The sequence below is a fragment of the Acomys minous genome (genome assembly GCF_964271855.1).
Source record: "Acomys minous genome assembly, chromosome: 9".
Classification (NCBI taxonomy): Eukaryota; Metazoa; Chordata; class Mammalia; order Rodentia; family Muridae; genus Acomys; species Acomys minous.
In genome coordinates this window covers 20,885,690-20,894,921 of record NC_140490.1, presented here as the reverse complement: position 1 = coordinate 20,894,921, position 9,232 = coordinate 20,885,690, and positions in this window count along the sequence as shown.

Genomic DNA, 9,232 nt, shown 5'->3' with positions numbered 1-9,232 from the left:
AAGAGTTAGCTGTGATTGACAAGAACTTGTCATTATCGAAGTGATTATTTTATGCTTCCCCGGTGAAATATGAATGTGTTTCCATGTGCTCAGCACTCAGAAGCTGTGGTCCAAGGAATCCAAGACTGCATCTCAAGCTGGTAGCTGTACTTGGCAATGCGTAAGAGTCACTCACAGGGTACCGGTTTTGCAGCATGAAAGCTTCAGGATTGAAGAGGTCATGTAGTGGAGCTGAGGCTTGGCACCATGTGCAGGGCTAGATTCCCTGAGGAGAAGATGCTGGTGAATTAAAGCCTTGTTGCCAAGGACACCAAAGGATATTGGAGAAGGCAGCAGGAGTGTGGGACCAGCAAGGTGTGAAGTGGAGCCTGCATGAGGCTGTGAGACAAGCTGTGTGTGCAAGGGATGGCAGAGCTGGGCAAGTGGAACTTCCTAAGTCTTTGGAGCCAGAAGATGAATGAGTCCCAGATGTCAGACTTTTAGCAACAGGATTTGGATTTATGCTGCTAGATTTTTATTTTGCTTGAGTATGGCTTTTTTAAAAAAAATGTCCAGTTCTTCCATTTATATATTCTATAATATTTATATATTCTATAATATATTTATATATTCTATAATATATTTATATATAATATATTTATATATTATATAATATATTTATATATAATATACATTTATATATTCTATATATTCCAAAGAATATATAGAACTTGTTTTTTATTTTATAGGAACACATATTTAAGATATTTTGTTTTTTAAAAGAGAACTTTGACTTTTAAAATGTTGAAATTTTTAAAGACTTTAAGACTTTAAAAGCTGTACTGTAGTTTATATGGTGATATTAACATGAGTCCTTGGGTACAAGGAAATGAAAGTTTCTGTTTTAAAGTGATGTGTTTGTGTGTCAAGCTGACAAGGGTTAGGGTTCTCTCATTAGCTCTAATTGTCCACTTGATGAATGCTAGAATCATCTGAAAAGGGATCTCAAATGAGTAATTGCCTGTATCAGGCTGGCCTATGGGGATGTCTTTGAGGGATTATCTTGACTGTTAATTGACGCAGAAGGGCCCACCCTTTCTGGGGAGGTGTACACAGAAGCTAGCTGGGCTTGAACCTGAGCAAGCCAGAGAGTGATCCAGTAAAGAACATGGGTTCCTGCCTTGACTTTCTTCCCTGACATCACAGAGACAGACTGTGACCTGGAAGTGGAAGGCGAAATAAACTCTTTCATCCCCAAGTTGCTTTCGGTCAGATTGTTTTATCACAGCAACAGAAAACAAACTAGATCACACGTCTATCAATTCAAAGGTTCCACCAAGCAAACATGTCATTTCTTATCAAAATGACTTATAACTTAATTCAGCTTCTAACAGAACTCTATCAACATTTTCTGTAGGCATAAGACGGGCTTATTACAGTGGTTACATGGAGACACCCCAGAACAGCCAAAGCAATCTTGAAAAAGAAGAATAAAGTGAGAAGAATTCTACTCAGTTTTAAGGTTTTTCTGTGTAGTGCAAATGTGGGGATGGTGGGGAGCTTGGAGGAGAACAGATACATGGGTCAGGAGATCAGAATAGCACCCTCAGACACACATAAATTCACCCCGTGTTGTTTGTCAAGGTCTCAAAAGTGGTTCAGCGTGGGAAGACAATCATTTCAACAATGGGAAAAACTGGACAGCCACAAGGCAAGAAATGACGTCATCCTACAAACCTCAAAGTGGTACAGAGATGAAAATGTGAAAGATAAAACTGTGCAACATCAGAGGGGGAATACCCACAGCACAGGGTTAGACAGCCCTCATAAAGCTGACGTCAGAGCTTGAGACATGCCGAGGGCTGGGCTGTGTCTCATCACTGAGGTTGTCATGCTGGAGCTCTGGCCCTTACGTGATGATGTTGGAACTGTAGCCTTTGGGGAGCTAGTAAGATTCAGATAATGTCATGCTACGAGGCCCACATGATGGGGTTCGTGTCCAAGGAAGAAGAGCAGCAGAGTGCCTGCTTTCTCTCTCTCTCTCTCTCTCTCTCTCTCTCTCTCTCTCTCTCTCTCTCTCTCCACCCACTTCCACTTAAGACAGTCTATTCAAGGGAGCAGCGGTCTGTGACTGAGGAGAAAGCTCCTGCTACACAGTGACTCTGCTGACACCTTGACCTTGGCCATTGCTATAGTCTCCGAGACTTCGAGAAATAAATACCTGTTGCCTAAGACACTGCGCCTATGGTATTTTATTATGGTTGAGCTAAGATAATCCATAAAAGGCTAAATGATAAATGGGACCACATTAAAATTAAATATGTGTGTTCTGTGAAAGACCTTGCTCAAAAGGGGGAAAAGGCAAGCTGCCAATGGAGAGAAAATGTTTTCAAAGCATACATCCAATGCGAGTGTGGCTGAGAATACATAATGAACCCTCAAATCTCAACATTAAAAGACCGAAACAATCCACCTAGAACACAGGCACAAAGACATTTATCTCACAGAAAGGGGCAGACATTTTACTCTGGAGGATATATATGTGGCATCTAAGCACAGGACGTAGGTCTACCATTACAGGCCATTCAGGAAATGAAACGCATATGTCTATCAGGGCAGTTAACATCTGAGAAGCCAGTAGGTCCACCCAATACTGAGAGGAGGTTGACAAAAGAATATTTTGCTGGTTGGAATGTAGAGTTGTCCTGAGCCACTCTGGAGAAAACAGCTTGGCCATTCCTTATAAAACACCGTGTGATCAACTAGCTGTGTGTGTGTGTGTGTGTGTGTGTGTGTGTGTGTGTGTGTGTGTGTGTGTGTGTTCACGTGTGTGCTCTGGGAATCGTACCAAGGCCTTGATCTTATACTCACACGACGGGCACTCTGTTACTGAGCTGTGATTACAGCCATAATACCTGTGTTCTTCAGCCCTGGGTGCAGGGCAGCCAGTGACCGCTCTTGTCCACACAAAGGCCCATGTGTACTCATTGGAGCTTCTCTGTTCCTTACGGCTCTGATTGGCAAACAACTCAAACGCATTTCAGCGAATGAGTGGAGAAACAAACAGTGCAACATCAACAACTATGGGATAGCACTCAGGCAGGAAACAATTAGTGACAACAATTTTGATAAATCTCAGGAGAACTGTGCAGATTGAGAAAAGCCAATTGCGAGAGAGAGAGAGAGAGAGAGAGAGAGAGAGAGAGAGAGAGAGAGAGAGAGAGAGAGAGAGAGAGGCTGTGTGGCTCTATTTATGTAGCATTCTACAAGTGAAAGTGTTAGAAAAGGCTTGATGGGCACCAGCAACATGACTCAGCAGGTAAGGCTGCCGTCAACCCCCTACCCCGCCCCCGCCCCAAGCCCAATGACCTGATTCTGATTCCTGGAATTAAAAAAAGTAGGAAAGAATCAACTTCACAATTGTCCTCTGCCCTCCACACGTGCACTGTGACATAGACACTGCTCCCAAAATGATGTCCCCATATTAGTAATCAAATTAATTAAAAAAAAAAAAAAAGAACTGAATTTTAATTTCCAGGAGTTTGGCACTGGACAGAGGTGGGGGAAATGGGTGTGGACATGGAAGTACAGCATCTGTCCTCTTTTCTTGACTATGATGAAGGCCCCATGAACGCAGCATGTGTGATAAAACTGCCTGAGACTAGGCCCCTGCACACCGGAGAGCGCAAGCAACACCTGGGAAGCCTGAGTGAGACTTGTGCATGCTGTCATTGCCAGTGTCACACAGCTGGGGTCTATATGACTATATGACAGCTTTGTAGCACCTTCCCCCCACTCCTCCTCTCCATAACCTGGGAGGGGGGAAACACACTTGCAGTCTCTCATTTCTTTAAAAGTGAGTCTACAATGATCTTAAAAAAAAAAAAAAGACCCTTAAGGGGAAAAAAAAGAGAGAGAGCTTAATCCCAGCACTTGGCAGGCAGAGGCAGGAAGATCTCTGTGAGTTCGAGGCCAGCCTGGTCTACAAAGAGAGTCCCAGAAAAGCCAGGGCTGTTACACAGAGAAACCCTGCCTAGAAACCACCTGCCCCCTCCCCCAAAAGAAAGAATAAAAGAACTGGAAAGCCCCAGTTTCAATCCAGTCTTTCATTCCTTTGTTCTAAGTGCTCTAGGGCAGGTGCCAGATACTTCTGCCCAGGATTCCACCTCAGAACTGGAGGGTGTGACGTGTTAGGACACCACAGCTGATTCTTGCATGTACCCTGTGCTGTGATTTCTTCTAAATGCTTAAGCCAAATTAAACCGTCCATCTAGTTCTCACCACGGCCAAGTGAGGTGTGCAACTACATCCCCATTTGACACAGAGGAGAAGCTGAGGTTCAGAGAGGGAATAGGCAGTGCCAGGGCCAGCCCCTGTTGCGGGAGGGAGGAGTCCGCATGGTGCCATGTGGTCTGAGTCCTGGGGCTGTGCTGCACCTTCAGTGATGCCCATTCACTTAGATTTTTTTTTTTTTGAGACAGGGTTTCTCTTGTAGTCCTGGCTGTCCTAGACTCTCTTTGTAGAACAGGCTGGCCTCGAACTCACAGTGATCCGCCTGCCTCTGCCTCTCAAGTGCTGAGATTAAAGGCATGCGCCACCACCGTCCGGCTCGCTCAGAATTCTGTAGAGTGAATGTGAGCGTATTCTGTGGATGCTGCTTCAGCCCTGAATAGGGCCAGGACTCTGTAATGCAATGGGGTACCTCACTCTTCTCCCATGTTGCCTGGCTCACTCAGCATCCAGAGTCTCTAGGAAGCATTGACGCCTTTTCCAGATGATTTCTCTCTCTCCCTTGCTCTCCCCCGGTACTTTCCTGCCCTCTTTGTGTGCTATACATACCTTGTATGTGCCTTGAACTAAGTCACCCTCGCTGTCCGGCACCGTGTTTTGTAGACAGTAGGTACTAAGGGCCCAATTCCTATAGACGCATGGACCAGAGCATTGCATCCCACACCGCTGAGCTAGGTCCTGTAGGATTTATGTCTTGCTGCGGCCAATGATTCCCGTGGGACTTTGTTCCAAATTTTATGTGTCTTTAGTGCTGAAATGACCAGGTCATGACTGGAGGGACAAAAGGATGATTTCTATTAAAGACTTTGTTTGCACAGCCTGATTTCTCCCAGGCTTTGGGCTCGGGCCAACGTATATGGTTTATACTCCCCACAAAGAGACAGGTTAACTACCCTGTTGCAGTCAGCCCTGGATAGCAAGTCACATCACCCCAGTGCAGTTGTAGAATAACAATAAAGCAATAAACCAGAAGGTTTTTGTTATCATATTTCTGGGCAAACTAGTCTTTTGTAAAAATATTTTATTTGGTTTTTACTACATTTTGTTTATTTATTTATTTTTGGTGGGTGGGTGGTGGGTGGGGGACACCTGGGCCATAGAGAATGTGTGGAGGCTGAGGGGGGGGGAGGGGCACAACTTCCATGCATTGTCCAAGGAGAGCTCCTTCTCAACTGCACAGGGATCTGAGACAGTCTGAAGAGCTGAAAGGATTTATTCTTGCCTTTGCTGACCGCTCCTCAGATCCTGACTGGGTAGGCAGGAGGGTGTATACAGGGAGGGAGGTGGTGAGACTCCTTGGGAACTACTCAGAGCCTCTCTGCCTGAGGCTTTGGCAGCACCTGGAATCTGGCCCGAAGCCCCAAGATGCACCTTGAACCATAGGAGCCGTGCACAGCTGCCTCCCTTTGGGTAACTGATGGCTGCCCCCTCCTGCCCCAATCTTGGGGATTTGTTTTATGTTTTCCTCAAAGGATCCAGGGTGATCATGACGCTGGTATATAAATCTCTGTCGAGCAGCTGAGCAGAGGGAGGACAGATTAGGAACGAATGCACCCCAACACACGCGGGAAAGGTGCCCGATGCACCACCCCTGCTCCCCCCTCTTTGGATATCCCCGGCCAAGGAGCCCATTCCCAGCAGCCACTTTTTTTTTTTTTTTAACCCTGGGAAGCAGCTTCCTCAGTTGCTGTTGAAAAAGTAAAAAACAAGGAACAAAATAGATGAACTGACCCAGTCAGGGGTTGCTGTCTGCTCGCTTATCGGAATCCTCTGGCCCTAACTTCATTTTCCAGATGTTTATAGAACTGGTGCCCTGGCAAGGTGAGGCTCAGGCAAACTGTGAGGTCGGCACACTTCCCGCAAGCTGGACTCCCCAGCTCCCGGCTGCTCCTGGTCCAGCAGCTCTCGCCTGGCCCCTCCCTAAACATGTAAAGAAGAAAAGATAGAAAGTGATTCACTCGAACTGATTTGTGTATGCCCATGGCTCCAAATTATTAACAAATACCACCTTTTTGAAGAAAATTAATAAAGTGTTTACTTTCTGCATGAATGTCCTAACTCTCCAAAGGTCATGTCTCCATTCAAGTTCAAGTTCAATATCACATGGCAAAAGAGGTCCATGTAAACCATCTAGTCTTAAATGGAAGCACTATCGCCCTCGAGATCTCTTGTCCTGTTCGTACATGGCCCTGCTGGCTTTTGTCACTACCTAATACTTCACATAATTTTATTATTATCATGCTTCTACCTCTATCATATATGCTTTATGGGACAGGGTCCTATTCATTTTCTTTACTGACATGTATTAAACACCTAGACCGTATTTGAAAGCGCATATCAGATGTATGAAGAAATAGGTGGTCATGGAGTTAGTGGGCGATTGCTAATGAGGATACCTCAGACTGTGGACTTTGATCATAGCCCTCCCCATCAAGGACCCTAGTTATCAAAGGATTTGAAGAGTCAGAGCTGGCAGAATTTGGAAGAGATATTTGTGAAAAATGGTGAGCATCTCTATGCTGGGGACATCTAGGTAGATTAAAGTGTGGGAAGGAATTCTACGAACCAGCAGTCAGTCAGTCAGTCAGTCAGTCAGTCAGTCAGTGGGTCTCTAGGCCCTTTGGGACCCTGAGGAGGGTATGGCTTTGGCTCTGAGCTACTTCATTGTTGCATCAGATGAGATTCTTCTACTGGAAATAGATGGTGGCCCTCTGTGCCTCTTCCACCAAGCCAGGCTATAGCTGCCCAAGTGGTGGGCCTCCAGAGTCATTTCCTGTGCTATCTGACCTTGGAGAATCAGAGGGAATGCTCTCTTGGTTTCAGGGAGCAGCTCCTCTCAGCTCTATGTCTGTAAGGAGTCTAGACCAAGAGAAGCCTTCCTATGACTCTGACAGAAGTCCAGTAAGCATGGATCTAGAGGACTGGCTTGCCTTAGAGCATCTCCGAGCCAATGTTATAGCCAGAGCGTGCTGTACACTGCATGCCCCCCAATCCTGGCTACTGGCTGACAGTAAATTAGGAGGTAGGAGAAATGAGCCATTCAAGGAAAATTAGGATGTTTCACAAAGAAAGGGAGGATGATAGCAAATAGCAAAAAGCAGAATGGCAAAAACAAAACAAAACAAAACAAAACAAAAACCAGATGAAACAACAACAACAGACTAGAAATGACAGAACAGCTTCAGCACGAAGGCCAAGCTCAGTTATTGGTAGCAGCTCTTTGGAATATTATGTGGAGAAAGAGCCTCGAACTGAGCCAAGGAAAGAAATAGTGTCAAAATGGGTTAGAAATACCTCCACGTGCTAGAAAGCAGGCGAGCGCCAGGTATCTGTTTTCCTTTATTTTTGGACTAGCCAATGGAGTGGTGACAAGTGAAGACACACAGAGTGCCAATTGTGCTTGGCCAAGGTCAGCTCTGAGTTCTTTTTACCAACATCCTCGTTGCTTTATTGCTCCTTGGCTAGCTCAAAAAATAGGCTCCGTGAAAAAGGCCATTTATCTGCTATCACTGAGAAGCAATGTTGCTGAGATGAAGTGACATTTATCTTGCCTGTGCTCAGTGGTGCCACCGCCAAGATGATCAGTGATGTTGCCATGACTGGGATTTGCCAACTGGCATTCATTTTTGTTTTGGTTTGTTTTGTTTGTTTGATTGATTTAAGCACATTGATGGTCAGGGCCTTATTTGTGACAGGCCCTTTGCTAGATGCCCCAAGAATAGTGGTGAACAAAAGGGTCTGGTTCTGGTATTGTGGGGCTCATAGCTCATTAGCAGCAGCTCTGGCTGCTTGTAGCTTATGGTTTCTCTTTTTACCCTATTGTCATCATTTTCAGAGAATAAATGTCCAGGATTATTCCATTTCAGCCCATTGAAAGTATCCCCAGATCATCTGCCTGAAACCAACAATACCCCTAAACTGGAGAAAGACATCAGGACTCTGAGGCAAACCTATCCATTCTATGACCACACACGCTTCAGTGCCTAGGTGCCCTGTGGCAAAGACAACACTTGGAAGGTGAACAATGATTCCAGGAATTCAAGCATTTATCTCACCCAATATTGCCAGCCATCTTTATACTCAAGTACTGTTATTAGCTATGCCTGTACCTTGCTAACAGCGAAGCCAAGGAAGTGAAGTCAGAGCACTTTCCGAGCCTCGTAGGGCAAGAGGTGGCATCTGTGAAATTCACAGTGATGTTTTCTCATACTTGGCACCAGCTTTGTAGCCTGTGAGCAGCACTTTCGACCTTTGAGATCTTGGGGATGGAGAGGTTTGATGGTACTTCAGGGCAGGTAGAGACTTAAGTGTGCCATCGTCAATGATTTTGTATGTTCTTTCTTTGCTACCTCCAAGATCAAAGTTATCTCAAGTGTTATTAAAGGAAGACCATAAAAAAAAAAAAAAAGAAGACCATAATGCACAGTGGTGTCTCCAGGAACGGGGGTGGGGGGGTTGGGGGGGAGGGCAGGGTTTATTTGCAAATAATTCTGCCAAAAGCCAGGGCCTTTTGTAGAATAAGATACAATATTAGTGAATTACAAAAAGATCAGGCTCTAATAGTGTGTGTGCATGTATGTGTGCACATGCATGTACTTGCATGTGTCTATCACTGTATTTGTGAGATTTTTTTTGGACAGTCCTAGGCTTCCTAAAGTTTAGCAGAGACTGCTGGAAAACTTCCCTTCTCCAATTCCTCATGTAGGTGTTCTTCTGCCAAGTGGATCGTTGTGGGTCCATGGTACTAGGGGTGTGGTTGTTTCTCAGCTGAATTTTATGTCTCTTCCCAGGGCTCCCCAGCCAAGTACAACATCCGCATTCATAAAGGAGTAAGTTCACCTGGAGGTAGCCCAGCCCTTACCAGTGGCTAGTGCTGGCCTGAGAAGTGAGCCCAGCCTGCCTCCCAGGATTTTAGAAATTCGGGGATGAAATTAACATTTTTTTAAGTGTTGTATTTCAGAAC